General features: G+C 37.9%; 1 protein-coding gene across 1 annotated transcript in view; it reads left to right on the top strand.

The window, feature by feature from the left end:
* The first annotated feature begins 303 nt into the window (after positions 1-303).
* ZFHX4 (zinc finger homeobox 4) overlaps positions 304-20,573 on the top strand; it is a 181,610-nt gene continuing 161,340 nt past the window's right edge. Inside the window, exon 1 of the mRNA XM_027567822.2 lies at positions 304-556. The gene's annotated coding sequence lies outside the window, so the exon portion shown is untranslated. The remainder of the gene's footprint in view (positions 557-20,573) is intronic.

Raw genomic sequence — 20,573 nt, forward strand, 5'->3', positions numbered from 1 at the left:
GCGCTCCGAGCCTTGGAAGCCGCGAGGCTCCCGGGCTGCTCTGAGTCCGGGCTGCGCGTCATTTGCAGTCTGGGGAATGTTGATCACCTCACTAATTACACCTCTCTCTCCCCCCTCTCCCTCTCCCTCTCCCTCACTCTCCTCTCTCATTCCCAGAGTGCATATCGGGAATAGACACACAAAGACATGCGCACTCAACTTAATCAGCCATTTTTTTAAACAGGGCTAAAACGATAATAATTAGCAGAATAAAGACATATCGGATTTTCATTTCCTTTCCTCCTTTTCCCAACCCCTTCACAACCAAACAGCGAGACCGCGGTCGGCACATGCTTTAACTCCTCCCGGACCCCCGAGGACCGCTCCATGCCCCCCACTTTCTGCTTCAGCGTTTTTATTTTCACCCAATAAAGTTCGAGGATTATTTTTTTATTTTTTTTATTTTTTTTTTTTAATGAACCCTCTCGTTTTACTTGGATGTGATCAGCTGTAAGTAAAATAAAAGCAAAACAAAAAAGAGGCGAAGATCGAGTAGGAACTGCAGGGGAAATGGAAAGTAAGTTTTTTCTTTAACTTTTATTGAGTAGTTTGTGTTAAATTTAGGTCGAGTATCGATTATCTTTCCAGCCTGATCTTGCACAATCTTTGATATTTCGCTCCCTCTCTCTCCCTCTCCGCCTCTCTCCCTCTCTGCCCTTAGCTCGCTCGCTCTCGCTCGCTCTCGCACACATCCCCTCATCCCGACCATCTCTTCCGCTCTGCCCCCCTTTTCTATCTCTTTCCCCCTTTTTTGGCTCAAGGATTTGCTCCGCTGAAAGAGGGAGGGGGCACTGAGGGACCTGATTTTCCACTTTCTTTGGGGGACTGCGTTTTTGGGGATTTAACTTTTGGATTAAGTGGCGGATCATCCACGTTTGGCCGAGCAGTTTTCTCTCCTTTTTCCTGTCTTTTCGGGTTCTGTCTCCACCGCGAGCCTGTGGCGTTCTCGTGGCGCGGGGAAGCTGTCAGCTCCGCAGCGGCGCGGGCACTGGAAGGGTCCCCGGTCGCCCCGCGCCCCCACACCCCGGTCGGGATGACCCTTTCTCCGCACTCATCCTCGGAAAGTTTGGACGGTGGTCGGTGGGGCTTGAAGCCCCTCTCTCCCTGTTTTACACCCCCCCCGCCCCCGTTATTCAGCCTCGTTTTTCTTCCTCCTCTTACCACCCCCACCCTTTCCTCTCTCAAGTTCCCCGAAGAGCGCTTAGTGCGCGGGACTGGCGGAGGACGGGGGATCCGTACGCCTTGGGCAGGGGGTTCCAAGAGGCCCCGGCGCGAGCTGGGTCTGGGGCTGCAGGTAGACACCCGCCGGCCGGGGCGGACGGCGGGGTACAGCCGAGGGCTGTTCCCGGCGGCGCGGGCGGCGCGGGCGGCGCGGACTCGGGTGCTGGCGAACGGAAGGCAGGTCCGTTAGGAGGCGGGAACGCCGGGCCTCGGGGCCAGGGACTCGGGAGGCGGCAGCAGCTCTGCCGGGCGCTTTCGCTGCCGGGTGTGCGTTAGACTAGAGGATAGATGCCAGCGGCTCGGGGTCAAGAATTCTTCCTTTCCTTCTGGCAAAGGGTGTGTGTGTGTGTGTGTGTGTGTGTGTGTGTGTGTGTGTTGGGGGGGGCTGTGGCCGGCTGTGAGAACTGATTTATTCCCTGCCCCCCCCCCCAAAGAGGTTCCATGTCTACAAACGAACTTCACCTTCTTCGCCTCTCTCCGCATCAAGTGCGCCTTCCGGCCGGGAGCTGCTAAGGGAAGAGGGGCTGGAATGCGTCGGGTCTCGCCTTCCTTCTACTTCTGTTTCACTCCCTCCTCCCCCCATTCTTTTTTGCTCTTTTCTATCAGAAAATAATAATAATAATAAAATTTCTCATGGAATTGTATAAAGTTTCTCTGCCGATGCCCAAGTTACTGAGGGTTCCCCATCCTGGTCCCCTTCCCCCACAGAAGACGGTGCACTGGTTTGTATTTCTTTTGTTACCTGTGATCCGGGCGGGGGGCTCCCTTCGCGGCTCGGGCTGGGGTCCGGCCCAGAGAGGAGGCTCCAGCGGGCGTCTTTGGCCGCGACTCCTCACTTCCGCGCGGTTCTGGTGAGATCTTAGCTACCGTTCGGCGAGACACCCTCCTTGTAGGTACCAAAGGTTCAGATCGCAAACACGGACCCCCCCCACCCCGACCCCTACACACACATACATACACACACTCAACACGTACTCACAGACACACACACATTCTCCCTACTCCCCCCCACCTCCAGCCCCCACCTTGCCTTTCCCCTCCCCCCTTCCAAAAAAAGCACATACACAACAACAACAACCCCCCCAAACCAAACAAAAACCCAAAGACAAGTTCACTGGCGGAAGATGGTGGATTGACACTGACTCAGACAGAGGCAGGTTCACCAGGAAATCTGGCGGTCCCGATTTCTGACAGTTGCATTTCCTCTCCTTGAGTCCTTACCCCCCCCTTTTTAATAACTCTGTTCCATGTTTAATCAAGGATCATGTAGATGGCAAAAGGAGAGACAGAGAGAGAGGAGAGAGAGGAGAGAGGAAGAGAGAGAGAGAGAGAGGAGAGACAAGAGACAGAAGGAGGGTTCTTTTTTTTTTTTTTTTTTTTTTTTTTTATTGTGTTCTCCTGGATTTTCAGTGGCTTGATCCCTATAAACGTGGAGTGGTTAAAGCTCATATGTAGTATTATATTTTTAGTTGGGTGGATGGATGGAAGAGTCAGGGAGAGGCTGCGGCTGCCGCTGCCTTTTCGGGTGTTGCTTAGATTAAGGCTGAGACTTGGCTGCGATTGGGACGCGACAGTGACACGGGCATCGATCGCTTCCATTGAGAGCAATGCAAAAACACAGCCCGGGTATGTAACACTCTCGGTGCCATCAACATTTGTTTTACTTTATATTTACTGGCAAAACTGACAGAGCAAGCTCAGACTTTCTTTCTTTTTCTTTTTTTGCCTCTTTTCTCTTTTCTAACTGAAGGATTAAAAACAATTGTGTGTAGAAGTTGTTGGAAATGATGGTTTAAATACAACAGAAAGGAGATATTCGGAATTATTGCACTACTCTGTGACTGATTGTGTTTTAGAGTTTTTCTTCTCCACAGAGGAGCATATTATAAAAAATGAAGGTTTTCTTTTTTCCTTCCTCTTCTTAAAAAAAGAAAATCCTTAAGGGAATGTTTGATAGTTTTCAATGTTTGCGGTTTCAATCAGCAGGAAGGCACACAAAAATAAAAGATGGCTAGCCAGCTGTTTTAACCTCTTGCACCTGGCTTCAGTGTGGGGATCATAAGGTTTATATAGTTATTTTTTTAAATGGTTTTAATATTTATGGCATAAACTGGGGAGAGCATCACTGTGTATTTCTTCAATAGCTGGTTGCTTTTGGATTTGAAAAAGTAAACTCATACTTAAGTGTTTTCATTTTTATGGCAATGAAGATAGAGCCAATGAAATATGGGGGAAATACCATAAATCTGAAAAGTGAAATGTACCTAAGGAACAAAGAAAGGTCAGGTAAACCAGCTGTGTAAGTCAAAGCAATAGCACCAACTAAGGGGTTGGGACAGGGAGAGTGGGCTGTGGGTCTAGGAAGTGAAAGTTGCCACTGAAAGTTAAAAATGAAGGAAACATGTTCGGCTCTATTGTAATCTTTCGCAGTTTTTAGCAGATGAGCCCAAATCTGTTCATTAATTTTGAGTTAGTTGGATTATTTTTAAAGATGCTGCACCAGCAAAGGAAAGCATAAAGGATGCTGAGAAATCGCTGTTTAATATTGCAGAATTTACTGCTTTCATTCTGACCATGAGCCTAAATTTACACAATGAAATTTGATTATCTCTAATAACAATATTAGATCCTCCACTGGATGGATGAGAATTGAGGTGGTTTTGTTGATTGCAAGGGTTTAATGTTGCATTTCAGAATCTGATGTGGTTTGGCCTCCCTTCCATTAACTGGAAAACCCCTGAGGTTTTACAATTATTTCTTAAAGATAATACATTTAAGATTGCATTGGTAGGCTGAAGAAAAGTCATAAAGGCAAGAAGGGAAGCCCTTAATAACTCTTGAGATTCAGACATGTTCAGCAGTTAGATTGGCTCTGACTTCACCAAGGGTCGACAATGTGTCATTTCCACGAAGCCAAATTGCCCTCTGCCTATATGATATTAATGTGCAAATCAATATTTCAGGGATTAAATTTCCCTTCTTCATTTTTTATGGTTTCTACCTCAATAAGTCTCAAGTCTATTAGAAGAGGCTGGATGATTTAAAATCTTTCACTGCAGAATGGCTTGTCGTAGTCTTGTTTCACAGACCATTTTAGGATTTTCGTTATAAAGACTAAGGGCATCCTAAAGAAGTTGTGAGGTAGTATAGAGGCATGCTCAATAGCATAAAGCCCTTGTTCGATTAAGAGCTAAGGGGTATTGGAAATATAATATATATGTTTATGCAATATAGACGCACACACATTCTGCTGCTTTAAAAATATTGTGTTAATCACCTATTGATTTATTTCAAAATCAATTGAAGTTCCTCTCTTATTAGTGATTTGTTCAGCATTCTTGAACACTGTGTTAATTTCCTTAAAGAGTATGCATGAATTGGCTTGGTGTGGAAGTATTTGGGAAGGCTTTTCATTTAGCAATATTTTCCTAAGAAATATTTTTAGAAACCGTTGTTTGTAAGAGTAATAATCAAGTGTTGTCATCTGCATGCGCTGTTATAGCTCTCATTGCATTTTGTGGCTGAATGATTTAGCTGATATCTGTTACAGGAGGCCTTCTTCAATTCATTCTACATTTATTTCTAGTACTTAGTAGGCACAATGTTTCTTTTAACCCTCTTGGAGAAACACATTTGTAAAAGAAAATCTGTGATTTGATTGAAAATAATACAAAGCAGAAATTTGGGAGGTCAAAATAAAAGATTGTGACTTTATCACATAATCTTGGGAAGGCCTACTGTCTATCATTTGGTGGTGGTTTATAGTCTGAAACCATCTGGACCAAGTTCCGCACAGCTGCACGAATTTCATATGTGATAGAACATTTTTTCCATTCAGTGTGAAATGTTCCTTCCTAAAAAACGTACACCAGACTCGCTTAATTTAGTCTGTTAAAAGAAATGCACATGAAAAAGGACAAAAGGCTCTTTAATCTCTGCAAGCTGTTTGTTTTTCTTCAAGATTCCTGTCTGTTTGGGTTTGAAAAGTCATGTTTATTGAGGGGATGATTCTGAGGTGTGACATTAAAATAATATATGATTTTTGGACTGGTGGCCACGCTCCTGCTTAATTTGCAGAACTACTTTTTATGCCTGTCAAAACACAGAGTTAATCTATCCTTATTTACAATTAATCTCAATAAAATTAATCTTAACTATGCTTTATTCAGTGGCTTAAAATATCTAATTATATTCAATTAACTGCTGTCATAGTAATTAACATTGCTTAATTGCCTCTGCATATATTTATGTAAAGCTCATTAGGTGCTGATGCTCCCTTTTCCTTTTCTACTTGCTATTTTTGCTGTTGTCAAACCATTTTCATCTCCCAAGGTCCCACAATGTCAGTGAGAGCAAATTCTTAACATTTTCTTGAAATGAATGTTATTGCTTTTCTATGAGAAGATATTCGTTATGAGTCTTTAAAGACAAATCCACCCCCTGCCCCGTTTTCCCTCATCCCTGGTCCCTACCACACTCACAAAATATTTTCTGTCATTGTTGCTAGAAATATGAGAAGCCAGGTTAAGCTTTGTGTTTATAAATGAGGAGCCTTTCTGTGTCTGCCTAGGGGCTGTACCCACAGGCAGAGTTTTTATCCTCTAAGACCATTCTAAGGGTTAAAGACTTGGCCAAGGTTCAAACTGAAAAGCGCCCAGGGAAAGTGCATGTGAATATGTACAAGTTTCATGTAATTAGTGCTTAATTATATTAACATATGCAAATTGTCAACTTAGGATCTTGTTGAGCTGGCAAAGATCAGCTAGGCACAATTGCTGTATTGTTCTGAAACAATAATGGATTTCAAGTTGGATTGTGGAAACACATAACTAGCTATCTAATTTAACTCATACCATGGTGAAATTTCATTAGTCTCCATGGAGACTGGTTTAATTGTGCTGACTAATGTTCTGGGCTGCAGAATGTCCTAAAAAGAAAGCGTTGTTTGCCTAATCCACCTTACAATGACACTTGTTTGTACATGTTTCCCTTGTGTGAGAATTTGCATATGCAAATAAATAGTTTCTCTGCCCCATTTGTCATGGCTGTTCATTACCCATGAAGAGGACATTGTTACTAGGCTGTTACTGAGTCTCCCAAGACAGGATAGTGTCAACCAGTCCAACTACATTCTTTCATAATTTGTTTCTGATTAATAGACCAGAGTGAGTCTCAGTCTCTTTGGGCATCTGCAAAGGGAAGGTCAGTTCTGTCACAGAAAAGAGTTTCTGCAGTATACTGGGGCACTTTTTCTTCTTATGATCATTCTCCTTTTTCAATTCATTAGTTAACACCATCATATTTAAAATAATGTATTCTCATTCTAAGAATGCCTCTACTAATAATCTCTAGTTTCCTAAAGCAAAAAGATAGGAAAAGAAAGGAGATTCTGTTATTGGAATATTAATCCTGTTTTTGACAGAAAGGTAAACTGATATAATTGCTTTTCAGTTGAAGGAATGGGGGTTTATACAAGTGTGAAAGCATCGGAAAAGGATTAGCATTTTTTTGCATAATGAAAAGCTCTGTTGAATAGGGTTCTGAATGGCTGACTGAATGACTAAGATGAAAGGAAGATGAAAATGCAAGCCCCTCTTTCTTTATGCCTATGCTCTGCTCTCTCTAAAGTTATGTTTGTCCAAGACTTGAGAAAACAAGCAGGGGCTCAGATTTCAGCAACTTATAAGATGCCCTGAGTTTTCATCATCACTGGGAAGTAATATATATGACAATAGTGCAGCTAGAGTATGATAAACAGAGGCTTGTATGCAGAAGAGTTTTCAGAAACATGCTAGGCTAGCCAAATATTGACTATTGGGTATCGAGAATTCCCAGCACTTTGCTGTCAAAAACGGTTATTTCAGAGGAGGCAAAGAGTATGGTGTGGATATTTAATTTAGTTAACAATGGAATATATGGTGTTCCTCTGCCCTCCTCCCCGATAGGCTATAAATAGTTGTCTCAATTGGTAGAACACTTCATTTGGGAAAGAGTTGTGTATCCTGACTTTTGCCAATGTTAAGTGTGCTAAGTGGCCCATCAGCTTTTATGGTTGGGAGGGGTTAGTAGAAGAAGATACAGAGTTATTTTCTTAGGATTTAATTCATCTTCCTGTTGCTTTGTAGGTGTCTTGTGCATTTCATTTAGAGATAAGTCTTTTAAAAAGTGTCTGAGTATTGTATGTTCATTTTTGGAGACATTGGCAGTAAAGTTTTCTCTTGTCACTAGGAAGAGCTGAAACTGGTTATCAGTTGACAACATGGTCAGGGCTCTTAATGATGTTTCTTCAACCATAATTAGGGCAGTTAAAATACCGTAAGTGTTAAGGCACTTTCAAAGGTGGGAATTGATTCTTTTGTACATATGTAAATCAAATGCAGTGTGGATAATTATTTATATGTATACATTTTAAACAATCTCCGGTTTGGAGTCACAACAGATGAGCCATTGAAGGCTGCCCCCGAGCAAGATTGAAAGATTCCACCAGATATTAAACTAACTTGTTTTGTTCCCAGAGTGTAGAACTTCTGTTTGCCTCATCACTTTCGCAGTTCAGTTGCTGAGGTACTATTAAGAATGTTACATGGAAACTAGGGAAGTCAGAAGTGTTTTCACGTAAATTAAAGTATAAGGGTTGCCTCTTGAGTACAGAATATTGTAAAGGAAAAGTGTTTGATCTTTGTTATATAAAGTTACCAAAATTCTTTACTGGAGTCCTTTTAAAAATTTGTCAAGAAATTCTGGATTGTTTCAGAAACTTTTATGGTTAAGTTTATGATATGCTTGCAAAAAGTCTTAAAAGAACAAAAAAAAATCCACATGGAGGCTATTTTACATGCAGAAGAGCTTATTAAGGTATTTCCATAAGAAAAATGTGTTAATTTAAAAAATAAATTCATTTATATTTTAAGACATTGTTAACCAAGCGCCATGTGTTGTAACTGGCAGCTTTCCAGCCACCATGGAAGTGGATCACACATGGGTTAATAGTAGCTTATGTGATGTCTGCATTCTTAGGAAATGGGCAAAAGCCCAGGGTATTCTGATATCAAGATTTTAGGAATCAGACAGAAAGCAGAATATATGTTTATACGTGAACAGATGGACACATGTGAGAACTAAAAGTGCACAATTTCTCTTGGCACTTGTTTTAGTTATCCCTGATGATATAACCAAGATCTTAGTGCACTCGCAGTCTTTGATGGCTAAGGACGAAATGGTCTTTTAATGAGGGCTCAATGGCATTATTTTCTTGCATAAGGATTGTGCCCCTGTGATCTTACTGGATTTGATGTTCTGTTAATTCCCTAGTTTCAGAGGTTCACAAGTTGCCTTGAAAGCTTGATATGGTTTCACGTTTGACATACAATCCTCAGTCCATGGATGGCTGCTCTCCACTCCCCTACTCTCAAAGGTTTGTGAGTGAAATAAAATATTTGCCATTTGCAGGCATTTTTGAATGTATGCACACAACTTAAAAATGGCTTTGACACTAAAGTCCTATTTGGCAAGCAACTTATCTCTGATGTAATTAGCCACTTTAAAGATTGAAAAAATAAACAAACAGCATTTAAGAATTTGGGCGGCTTGACTTGGTTAATATGTCCTAATGCCCTGATGGTCCAAGACCAGTCCTGAGTGTTTTAGTCATTCAGGTCAAGAGTTCACACACCAGCATCATGGATTTAGATGATTGATCATTTCTCATGTTTGCTTGTCCTGGGGATACGACAGTGCGCAGTTGATAATTTCTGAATGGTACCCACTATAGTACATACCTCTGAAGACAAAGTTTATAGGTTCCATTGTGTTCTAGCTATAAAAACAGAAAGCGTTCTGCAAGTATTTACTCAGATCTAAATCATTTTAACCAGGGAAAATTGACTTTTGGGTTAAAATATGCATTTTATAACTGTCCATAAAATTCTTTTCCTTCACTGTAAAGAAGAAAGGAAATCCATAGCTTTAACAATGGTTGAAATACAAAAACATATGAGCTGGTGTGCACCACCTGGTTGTACTGTTAAAAAACAAAACAAAACAAAACTTTGTAAGAGGGAAGTTTATGGAGAATCTTAAAATTCGTCTGCTTGGAAGAGTAAATTGAAGAAGCCCAATCATTTCCCAAAGTACCTTAATTAAACCTGAAAAGCTTTATTAATGTGGATTCTCTGAAGTACAGTACTTTTTTCCATACAGCTAGGAATAGTGCAAGTAATACTTAAATTTTCTGAGCCCGCTACTTCATTGAGAATGAGTCATCTCTTTTGGTTTAGTATATACCAACTAGGAGTGTATATAAAGACACATACACACACACCGACTCTCTTTGCACGTTAGTGTCTCTCTTTCCTCTTTAGATGTATACATAGGAGTAGCCTGTGAAATTTTCCCTCTGTAGACTAAATTCCTTTCATTTTCTAAGAACTGACCAACATGATCACAACAGAAAAGAGCACAGGTAGGTTTGTAAGGCACACTATCAACATGCTAAAGCCTGAGAATACCATAGAGTTAATCCAGTTCAGCCAGCTCATTGTAAAATATGAGAGTGAATTCAGGAGAAGTAACCATTGAGTTACCAAGCAAGTTAGGGACATGTCTGGACAAAACTCAGATATCCCAACTCGAGGACCAATGGTCACACTGTTATCTTGGCTGCTTGGGAAAAGGTTTGTTACGTTACCAAGTATGGTGGTGGAAATAGAGAAGAAAAGGAAAATGTTGGTAATCCAACAGTGATGCCGTTTCTTCTGAGGGATGAGTTCTCTGCTACTAAAAGGAAACAAGTACAATCCGAATGGCATCTTATCATTGTGACCATGTACATATTTTGGGGTTACTTAGGAGGTCAGATTAGGTGCGTTGAATGGTCAAGAAGAGTTTATGATTCATGAAAGTACCGATGATCTCAGTGAGTTAAAAATGTATTCTTCATAATCATGAACATGATGCTCTGAAGATTAAGATTTCTGTACTGTGTAGGGAAAGCAAACGAAGACAATGCTGTGATGTTATAAAGGTAGCATAGTACACAGAAAGAATGACCCAGTAAAAAACAGACATTCTTTTGATTCTGTTTACTTTTGATTCCTTTTTATTTATTTTTATTTTATTTTATTATTATTTTTTTGCCTTCAAAGACAGGAACAGAAATGTACTACTTCCCAAATTCTCTGAGAAGTTCTTATATCCAAAATAGATTCAGTATGGTGTTTCTAATTCAAGTATGTGAATCTTGACTGCATTTTTAAGTGCTTGCATTCCTTTTTAAATGAGTTTATTTTAACTTAGACTTTAGATATTTGAAAATCTACTCCATTTTTGACAACTCAATGACCAGTAGAAATTGTGTTAGAACTACTAGACACCTGAGTTAAATTCTTATTATGGGTGTAATCTTTGTAAGCTTCCGTTTCCTCATTCGTATGTTAAAGTTGTTGTAGAGATTACATAACACTTAAGTGTTGTGAACATTAAAATAAGTAAATGTGACAGGGCCTGATACCCTGTGTTCCTTTTTTCTTTATTTTCAATAGCTGGTTTTAATGTATTGCTCAACTAAAGAGCATTTGATAAAGCAAGGCTACATAGCTCTTTTGAGTAGGGATGCCCCTCTCTCTTACAACAGAAACAGAAATTAGGAAATGTGTTTGCATAAAAGGTATATTCGTATTGACCAGATACCTAGATGGCATCTATGTGGATAGTCCTTCACTTCATTATCTGCCCCTCTATCATCATGAGTTGTTTTGGTTTCCAGAGTTTTTAGATGTTTAATGCATTTCTGGGTCTTTTTCTAAGAAGCAAATTAGAACAGGAATAGTTTTTAAATAATTCAGACCTTGGTCTCTCTTCATGAACTCAAGATTCCAGACTGTCCATTATATGCAATCATAGACGATACCACAACGCTTATTTAAGTCTTGTTGACCCAGCCTGTTTGAAAGCCTTAGAATTACAGGATTTCCCAAAACTTGATTAGATGCCATAGAAATACCTTTCCAGATTTTGGGGATTATGATATTTTGATATGCAACAAAAGGAATGGATACTATTACATGGCACCCTGTTGATCAAGATTTATACCAATTTAGAGAAGAGATCCAGTTATTAATAATCCAGTAATACTGTACAACCTTTAAGTTCTTTTGAGAGATTTTTAGCCAACTTATGAGACTCCTTGGCTTATCTCGTGGAGGAGATCACAATCCTTTATCTTTTTATAATAATGCATTATTCATTAGAAGAGTACCCAGGTTCAAAGATAAGATTCATGACAAAGGTTAATAAATTTATAATACAATTTTTGGACTATCTAGAAATGAAAGTCTATCTCTATTATGGATTTTCTTTTTAAAATTCATAATAATTTCCCATTGTGACACATGTAAGATGCACATTTAAAATTACTGTTTGTATTTTTATGGGAAATGTAAGTGTACTTGGACTGTAACTTTCCAGCTTTGAGATTGATTTTTGCTTAATATGTGTGGTTCATAATCTTTGTTAAAATTTTCCTAAAATTAAGTGTGTGCGTTGCCTATGTTCTGGTCATTTATGAGTGGCCCAGGACTTGACAATTCGCTTGAAATACGTTGATATAAAGCACAGCATTTACTGAATACTGATAAGGTAATGATGTATTTCACCGAAAGAAAAACAGCATCTTAGCACTTTCCACGATGCTTGTTTAAGTGTTTCTTCAAATAAATTTCAGCCTCCATGAGGGCAGCAACCATATCTGTTTAATCACTGCATTGTGACAGACATTATTAGCAAATCTTTGGTGCTCAATAAAATACCTATTGAATGAATGAAAAAATGAATAATAGTTAATTAAAAATATAAATAGAAAACTTCAGTTTACTGTTCTACTGAAATCTGCCTCTCTTTTTGAAATCTAGGTACTGAAAAGAAATATACAACCTTAAAAACATCTGGGTTTGTCTTGGAAAACTCCATAGGGAAAACTATCTTCAGCGCAATCTAAATGGGTTTTTATATTAGAACCATAGATTGCTGTACTCAGAAGGGATATAGCACAATCATCTTGTTTAACCCATAAGGAAACTGAAGCCCAGAGAAATTCTTGGGAAATATCACATAACTACAGAGCCTAGTTGTTCGGATCTGATGTGTATGTGCCCTTCAGCAAATTATTTAGCATTTTTCACCTTAGTTGGCTTAGCTGCTCCCATATCCAAAGATTCTGTAATATTAACATGAGAATAATTTCTGTAATGCCAGAGATTTTTTTTTACTTGTGGAATCTTTCCGAGCAAAGGAAGATTTTTCAGTTGGTGTAATTTCTTTGATGACCACAGCACAAGCTGACTTTCTGGGATTGTAAAGTTAAAGCTGCTCGAGATAGACAAGAATTGCTTGAAAGGTGAAAACTTGCAGGAAAAATGGGGTAGGTCATTAGTTCTTGAAATGAAGCAGGGTGCAGATTAGGAATCCTTATGGTTTGCCAGAAGTTGCTGGTCATAGAAGCCTGTTTAAGTGCTCACTGTCAACAAGGAAATCATGGGCAGCACTTACAGTGGCTCACCTCTGATTTATTCATAAACCTCACACGAGCACTTGGCTTTGTTCTTGCTCTAGTAAGGGGGACTGATGCCAATAAGAACAGGAATAAAGAGCTCCTTGCATGGTCCAAGAGTGAATAGCACTTTACCTCAAAGCCTGACCTCTTTTCCTGAGGTCTGTTTTGCTACAGTTGACTCTGATTGGCTGTGTGTTCTCAGATGAAATGAGAGAAGAGGTTATAACAAGTATCTACTCTGTAAACTCCATAGTATACATAACAAGAACTACGTAACTGGAACTCGGGTTCTAACTTAACCTAAAGCGTTGTGATATTTATGCTAAGTGGAAAGGCTTCCTTTTCCTTCTCCTTTGAAGCTTGGGAAGTTTCACATTTAATAATAGTTGGAAAAATACTGCTCCCTTCTAATTGGGGAATGCAATGATCTTGGAGTAAAATGGGTTTTGATGATCCCTTTCCCCATTAAAATGAACTTAGAGAGATTTAATAATATAGGAAATTAAGGGTTCAGGACTAAAATATGTACTACACTGGGATAAAAACAAAAACAAAAACAAAATGGTTTTGCTGATTGATGAGCCATATTTATCTGAGAAGCTTTATTTGGGCCACTTCACAAATTACGCTCTGCTCCAGCCGCCCATGTTGAGGAGAAGGGACCTTTAAGAGACAGTCAGCTGGCTGGTTTGCACTGGTGCAGAGGTTGAGTAGAGTTACTTAAATCCCCAGAGCCACATTTAGTTAATGCTAGTCTTTTTTTTTCCGCCCTGATCCTGTCCACTTTGGCTTCCCTTTTCTCCTTTTGATGAAGTTGGTCTCTTACTACTAAAAGTGCACATATTTACACAAAAATTTCCTCAGATTTTCACAACACATTAACCCAGAAGAGCCATATTAGGAGATGGTGATGAGAGTTAATGATATATCTTAAGATAAAGCCATCCTCCCATGCAATCACATCAGAGTCATCAGCTCATTTGTCATGGCTGAAGTGAAAATGTCAGGACCAATGAGTGTATGAGTGCTGAAGGGGGCGAAAGGGCTTTTGGAGAGAGACATTTTTGTGCTGGGAGTCAGCCATGGCTTAGATTTAGCTCCAGGGAAATATTGGGATTAGCTAGCATTGTGTACAAATCCTTAGCATAACAGAATTAGTTGGAAAGATGGAGAGATGGGGTCATGAGGATGGGTGCATTTCTAGACTTATGCTCTAGCATGCAGGCCAGAAACTACGGAAGAGAATGAGGTGACTTATTAAAATTATTTTAAGGGTTGTGTTATATGTAGGCTCATTGATTTCAGCAAGATTGAAGCCATAGATTTGAGTGGCATCAAGGGAAGACCTGCAATAACAAATGATAATATGTATATATGGCTTTTGTTTTAAATTGACTGCATTAAAAAAAAATTAGATCTAACATCCAAAAGCTTTTGGGGGAGATAATATTTGAGTACACAAAGGTAAGATTCAGGCATAAAGTACTTTTGATAGTATTTTAGAGTGGAAGTTAATACTTAATTTAAATAACAATAATGATAGTGAAATACTTGTTGCATTGTTGAATTTACACAAGACTAAGAAGCTGACCTTTCTTTATCCAGACTTCATTCTGAAACTTTAATTGAAAAGTAACTTATTTTCTTTCGCTACAGAAGTTCTTATCTTTGATAGACCAATACTAGCAGATTTATTTCATTTTGAAGCCAGTGAACTGTTCTCTTTTGGATAATGTACCCATACAACCTTTTCTTGTTTAATTCTATTGATTTACAGTGTTAAAGTGAAATAATCTGATACCTGTTTCCTGCCCTTTGAGTATTTGTCCTCAAAGAAGCTGATTAGTTTTTTTCCCCCAGCTCTTTAGCTGTTTTAAATGTATAATTATCATTGCATGTCATTTGATAGCTGCACTAATTGCTGCCAACTATTGTCTGTTTGCACTTAATGCTGAAACCTGATCAACATCCTGCTTTGGTTGATGTTTGGTGGTAAACTTTAATTAACTCTTATTGCATTGAAGAAGAGTTCAGGCTTGGTGCTAACTAATCATTTACCTTCATTATGTCCTGACAGCTCTACTTGTTCTTGGTCCTAATAGATACACCAGTCAGTAAATAAACCTGCAAACCTCATGCCTTATAGTTGCTCCACACTGGTATTTTGCTACTTAAAAGTATAAGATAATTGGGCCCAGATAATTATTTAGTTAGTTTAGTATCTCTAGTTCTGTAGACACTAATCTTAATTGCCTCTTTCATGCTGGACAATTTCATTTTAATAGAAACTGTAGATTTGAGATAACATTATTCCTTCAACATGGTTCCTATGAACATGCATCTTTTGAATCAATACAATTAAGCTTGTCTCCTGTTGGAATTCTTGTCATTATTTTTCCTGAAATACTTTTCCTGTAATGATATTGAAGTTAAAGTAATCAGGTTACCAGCAGATCATGTAAAATTCAACTCAAAATTGCTGGCTGCTTGATTTTAATTTGTCTGACATCAAGTTTGTTTGAAAAGGGGTAATATGTGGGTAAACCAAGGAGCTTATAATTATGGTTGACGTTTGTTTGTTTATAATGAAATCTAATTAAAGTTCATACATTTAAAACACAAAAGTTAATTACTGAATTGCTCACTTCACTTATGGACAGCAGTCAAATTAACTTTCGGGCCAAACACACACACACACACACACACACACACACACACACACACACACAAGGGCTCTTCATAACAGAAATAAAATAACCAACTAATCTTAGTGATCAAACATAAATTTGCCAATATTTCATCCAGAAGAAAACTTGGCATTCCACTTATGTTCTCTATTATGTTAGTTCTATGTGGTTTTTAATATAAAATGATTTAAAATATTTACATGGGATATAAAAAGAGATGTATTTTGTAGACTCTAGGAGTATTGTATAATAAGAGGTACTTGGTAGTGATTTTAAAATTTGTTCGTATAGCTTTCTTCATTAAAACTATTTTGAAATCGTGTGAAATCATTGCTCAGGGAATAGGAATGTTCACTGGAATACCTGACCTGTAATTAGCTTTATGAAGATAATTATGGTAGGTTTAGCCTGCAAAGAATGACATTTTTTTTTTTTTAAAGTAAGAATGTACTCACCATTCTACACTTACTGCTACATTGGTTATGAGATCCTATTGGTGGGAATCGTGAGATACAGATAATTATCCAATTGTTTTCTCTTTTAAGTATTTAATTATCAGTAGTTCAATAATGGATTTTATACAATAGATAAAGAAGGAAAAATACATGTACACGTTAGAACATATCGTCTTCACATTGTATATGAGATAAATATGTGTGCAGAATGGTTTTCACTAGTCTGGTAAATCTTTTTGAAGCCAGATATTCTATGGTTATATATACCTTTGTAAAACTAAGTTTTTTTAAATGTTACTAGGTGACAACTCAAAATCATTATCAACTAAACACTCTTAGATTGTGTGTAAACCAGAGAGATTAGTCAATTACATTTTAAAGACTAGAAGTACAAACATAAGAAAACATGACAAATATGATTAAAAATCTCTAAAAATGATTGATACAGTCCATGTTTTTTCCAAGGAAAACCAAAGGGGTCCATGTTATTGACTTGAACTTTCAAATATAGTAGCGATTGAGGGAGAGGAGTCTGAGAAGGGAAAATGATTCTGTCCACTCCTGAGATGCTTTGCAAAATTGAGTGTAATTTACACAACCTTTTAGTATTTTCAGAAAGTATATTTATATGTATTTTAATATAACACATGATTGATTTGTAGATTAACATTTATTTAGGAAAGAAAAATGAAAAGGATCCTACAGTCATTTACCTCTAATCCTACTTTGCGTATTTGAGACAAAGGGAAGATGATTAATACTTAAGTATGGCTGGGTTACTGGCATTCAGATGTATCTTTTTTCTTCTATAAAGAAAGAAAAAAAAAGCCAGTATATTCTCATAGTATTGGCAAACAACAGCTTTCTAGTAATGCTTTAGCTGATTAGGACATCCTTACCCTTTAATGAAGCAATCACTACAAAGCCCCAATGTCAGCTGGAATACTAGCAAAATAGTATCAAAGAAAGAATCAGAAAGAGGCACTGAACATAATTACAGTTCATGTCCTTGTCTCACACCAATGCAAACTATTCATTTTCAATTAGAATGAATAAGAAAATTAGAAATCAACTAGATTGGTTGGAAGTACCAAAGTTTGTTTACAGAGGATAACTAAAGTATTGAGTCCATCTTGCTCACTGATTATGAAATTTTCCTGAAGCAAACAAATAAAATGAGTCATATAATAGTGTAATTTGGTTAAGGAGAGATTATTGATTTCTCTCTAAGGAAAGTTGCTGGAGTTTGGTTAAAGTTGTGAAGAAAACTGAGTAAAATTCCTATTTCCCACAACTATACAAATGAAGAACTGGCAAACTACCTTTTCTCTTTAGTTCTCCAACACATATGCTTAATGAAATGTAATTGTCACATAAAGTCCGTATAGGGTTAGAGATGAGAGAAAATGAGGGAGGAAGAGAAAAAGAGAAGCGAGGGAGAAGACCACTAAACATCAATCACAAGGGTCCTGTTTATAGAGTAGGAAAGAAATCTGCAGTGACTAGCTAATTTAGATTTTAATGAGGAAAATTAAGGGGAAATTACTTAGTTGACTTGCACACTCATTTTTGGTTTTGTAAACTTTCCCTCTAAAAATTTGCTTATTTTAAATGCTTCATATATTTGGTTACATCCTTCTATTCAAACATAATTACCTCCTCCCCTTTGTCGTGACATGGGTGGAAAGTTTTTGCCGTGTCAGGAGAGGTCGTCACACATTCTTTTGCAGTTCTCTTCATTAATTCCTTCTTGCAGAAGCATTTTCTCTCGTGCTGGGAAGGTAGAAGGGTGTAACAGAAGAGCCCTGAAACATCAGCAGGAAGCTCTAAGCTGGTTAATGCAGTATAATTGTCTGGACATAGACTGGTCTTTGTTTGTGTGGTTCACTCCGAATCAGCTGTAATTAACTCCAGAGTGTTCCCAGATTGCCAGCAAAGAAAAATTACAGCTTTTCTGTTTTAAATTGTAAAGCTCACAAACATTAACTATGCAGATTGCTTTTACTTTGATATATTTCTATCCTGCAAGGAAAAAAAAAAGCTCATTTGGCTCCCCCCCCCCATGTGCTTTTGTTAAGTTATTTGATTTAGTGTCTATTGGAACATAATGGCTCCTTAATAGTTGGATTTGAAATCCTTTTACTTAATATTTTCAATCCTTTGACATCCTCGTCTTTGCCTTCCTTGCTAACGTTTTTAATACTGCAGTGGGAAAGAAGTTATGTAATCTCTTATGAAATACTCAACATATACTAAAATGAGCAAATTGTAGAGAAAGCTGACTAAAGAAAACCACCAGCACCAACTTAAAAGACTGAGATCAAAGATGTATTCTGACGTAAATGGTGCTTCCACACAGGTATTTTACCTGTGTTTGGATATATCAAAGGAAAGACTATGAGAAAAGGACCATTTCACTACCCTCTCCTGGTCAGCACACCACACCCTTTTAAAAGCTTCTGTACAGTAGTTTGTAATTATGAATTCCAACATGGGTAAAAATGAGGTAGTGGTGTGAGCTAATACAGCCTAGGACACAAAAGATCTGTCAGCAACTGATGCAAAAAAAAAAAAAAAAAAAAAGTCTAGCCAAAAATCTTTTTTTTTCTTTCTTCTGAATTTAACAATAAGGAATTTAAGCCTCAATGTGGCTTTAGCAACCAAAGAAAAGAAGCTCTTGGTGTCTGCATAATACCACTTTGATGGATTTTTTTCATCAGTTCTCTGTACGTGGCAACAAATAAACAAGTATAATTATACTTGTGAAGGTCTATTCATTGCTTTGTCAGGATTAGATATATGTGCCGTTTTCACACTGTGCCTCTCTTTTGTCTTTGCCTAACTCACTATGACATATTGATAGAGGATTTGGAATGGGGAAAAGGCCACAGCAGAGACAGTGATGACCTTTTGGAAACTTGATATAATTCAAGGATTTTTCTTTCTTTCTTCCTTCCTTTCTTTTTTTTTTTTTCTTTTTCCTTTCTGGTTTTTTTTTTTTTTTAGGATTTGTAACTTGTTACCAAATTCTCTTGTAAGTGGACAACTTTTAACCCGTTAAAATGGAGTAAATAAAGACTCAAAGTGCGAGGAGGTTGGCTGAAGAGCAGAGGAGAATAAAAACAATAGGCTAAGGGGCGCGTTGGTCTTCTTTCCCAGCACTTAGCGGAGTGGCTAACCTAGCATTCCTTTCCCATTATTCTGTCCTCTTGATCAGATCACGTTCTTTTTAATCATTTCACAAGCACTGTCTCACTGGACCGTAGAGGAGGGCTGGGACAATCTCAATTAAAAAAAAAAAAAAAAGAGGTAAAACTGGCCTCTCTGATTTTGGGTTCTAATGGGAACTCTGCTTTCTGAATGCAAAGGAATTCTTCTATTGTTCAGAAAGCACCCCCTTTCATTAGCCAGGCTCCTTGTAGGTGGGTTTGGTCATTTAGCAGAGCTGAGTTTAGGCAGCAGCGACTGCAGGACGAAAGCAAGGCAGAACGAGCAATAAAAGTTCTTTTTCTGCATATTGTCCATTAGTTCTGAAAAAGGGATTTACATGATCAAAGTCACTGATCTTGTGAGTTAGTGAGAATACCAAAAAATGTGTACACATATTCTAAGCAGACCAGCAGGTATGTATTGTTCTGAATTTAGCATTAAAATTATATTAGTTTTTCTCTTTGGGATTTCTTGAGGACTTTGGTAATTTTTAAAAAATAGAATGCTTGGCAGTAGAGAATAGAAATTGGTAAAAACTAAAAGAAAACAGCTTAAATGGGTGAAGCGGTTTTTATAGTGAGTTTACTTGTTACGCAGTCATTTTGAAATGAATTCTGTGGTTTAAGTTAAATAAATGGTTGTCTTTGTGGTCTTTATACTGGGACTTATAAAGCCTTAGTGTAAATTTCCTAAATGGGTCACACTGATAAAAGAAAGATCTTGTCTGACGTTGATGACAATGAAATCACTTAGCATCATATTCAGGGTCACTGTGTATACTGATCTAAATAATTTTTTAACTGTACAAACTAAAGGGACTCCATCAAAATATACTGGTAAACATTGTCATGGTCAGAGTCAATAACTACAGATTTTAAAAATCAGTTAACATATTATTAGCTGTATCAATCCAGATGGTTTTGCTACTGTTGCTTTGGAATGAAATGTAAATTTGATTGTATAGAAGACTTATGTATTTGATTCAGTTTCTGATTAATGGGTGGCTTCTTGAGAAGAAATTGATAGGCAATCTTCTGTAAAACTATGTGGGGTATTGTAACAAAATGTATCCTACTGCTTTGACCTGTGATGGATTCTTTAGTTTTCCTAATTTTTTTCACATAGCAATAACGTTACATTTTTGAAAGTTACTTCTGGCTCTATTAAGATAAAATAAAAGATAGGATCTACTTCATATAAAGAAATATTGAGGTGATACATTGCAGAGTCCATTCGGCATCTGGCCAAAACGACTGACTGCAGATTATATACAACTCATTTGAGGTGCATTCAGCATGTGTGTAATAATTCTAGCAAGTGTTTCTGTGGGCTGAGAACTGTTGTAGGGGTATAGGTAAAACAGAATTAAAATGGTAATTAAAAATAGCTTAGAAACTCTTTTACAAAGCTGTT

Source organism: Zalophus californianus, chromosome 4, assembly GCF_009762305.2.
Source record: "Zalophus californianus isolate mZalCal1 chromosome 4, mZalCal1.pri.v2, whole genome shotgun sequence".
Classification (NCBI taxonomy): Eukaryota; Metazoa; Chordata; class Mammalia; order Carnivora; family Otariidae; genus Zalophus; species Zalophus californianus.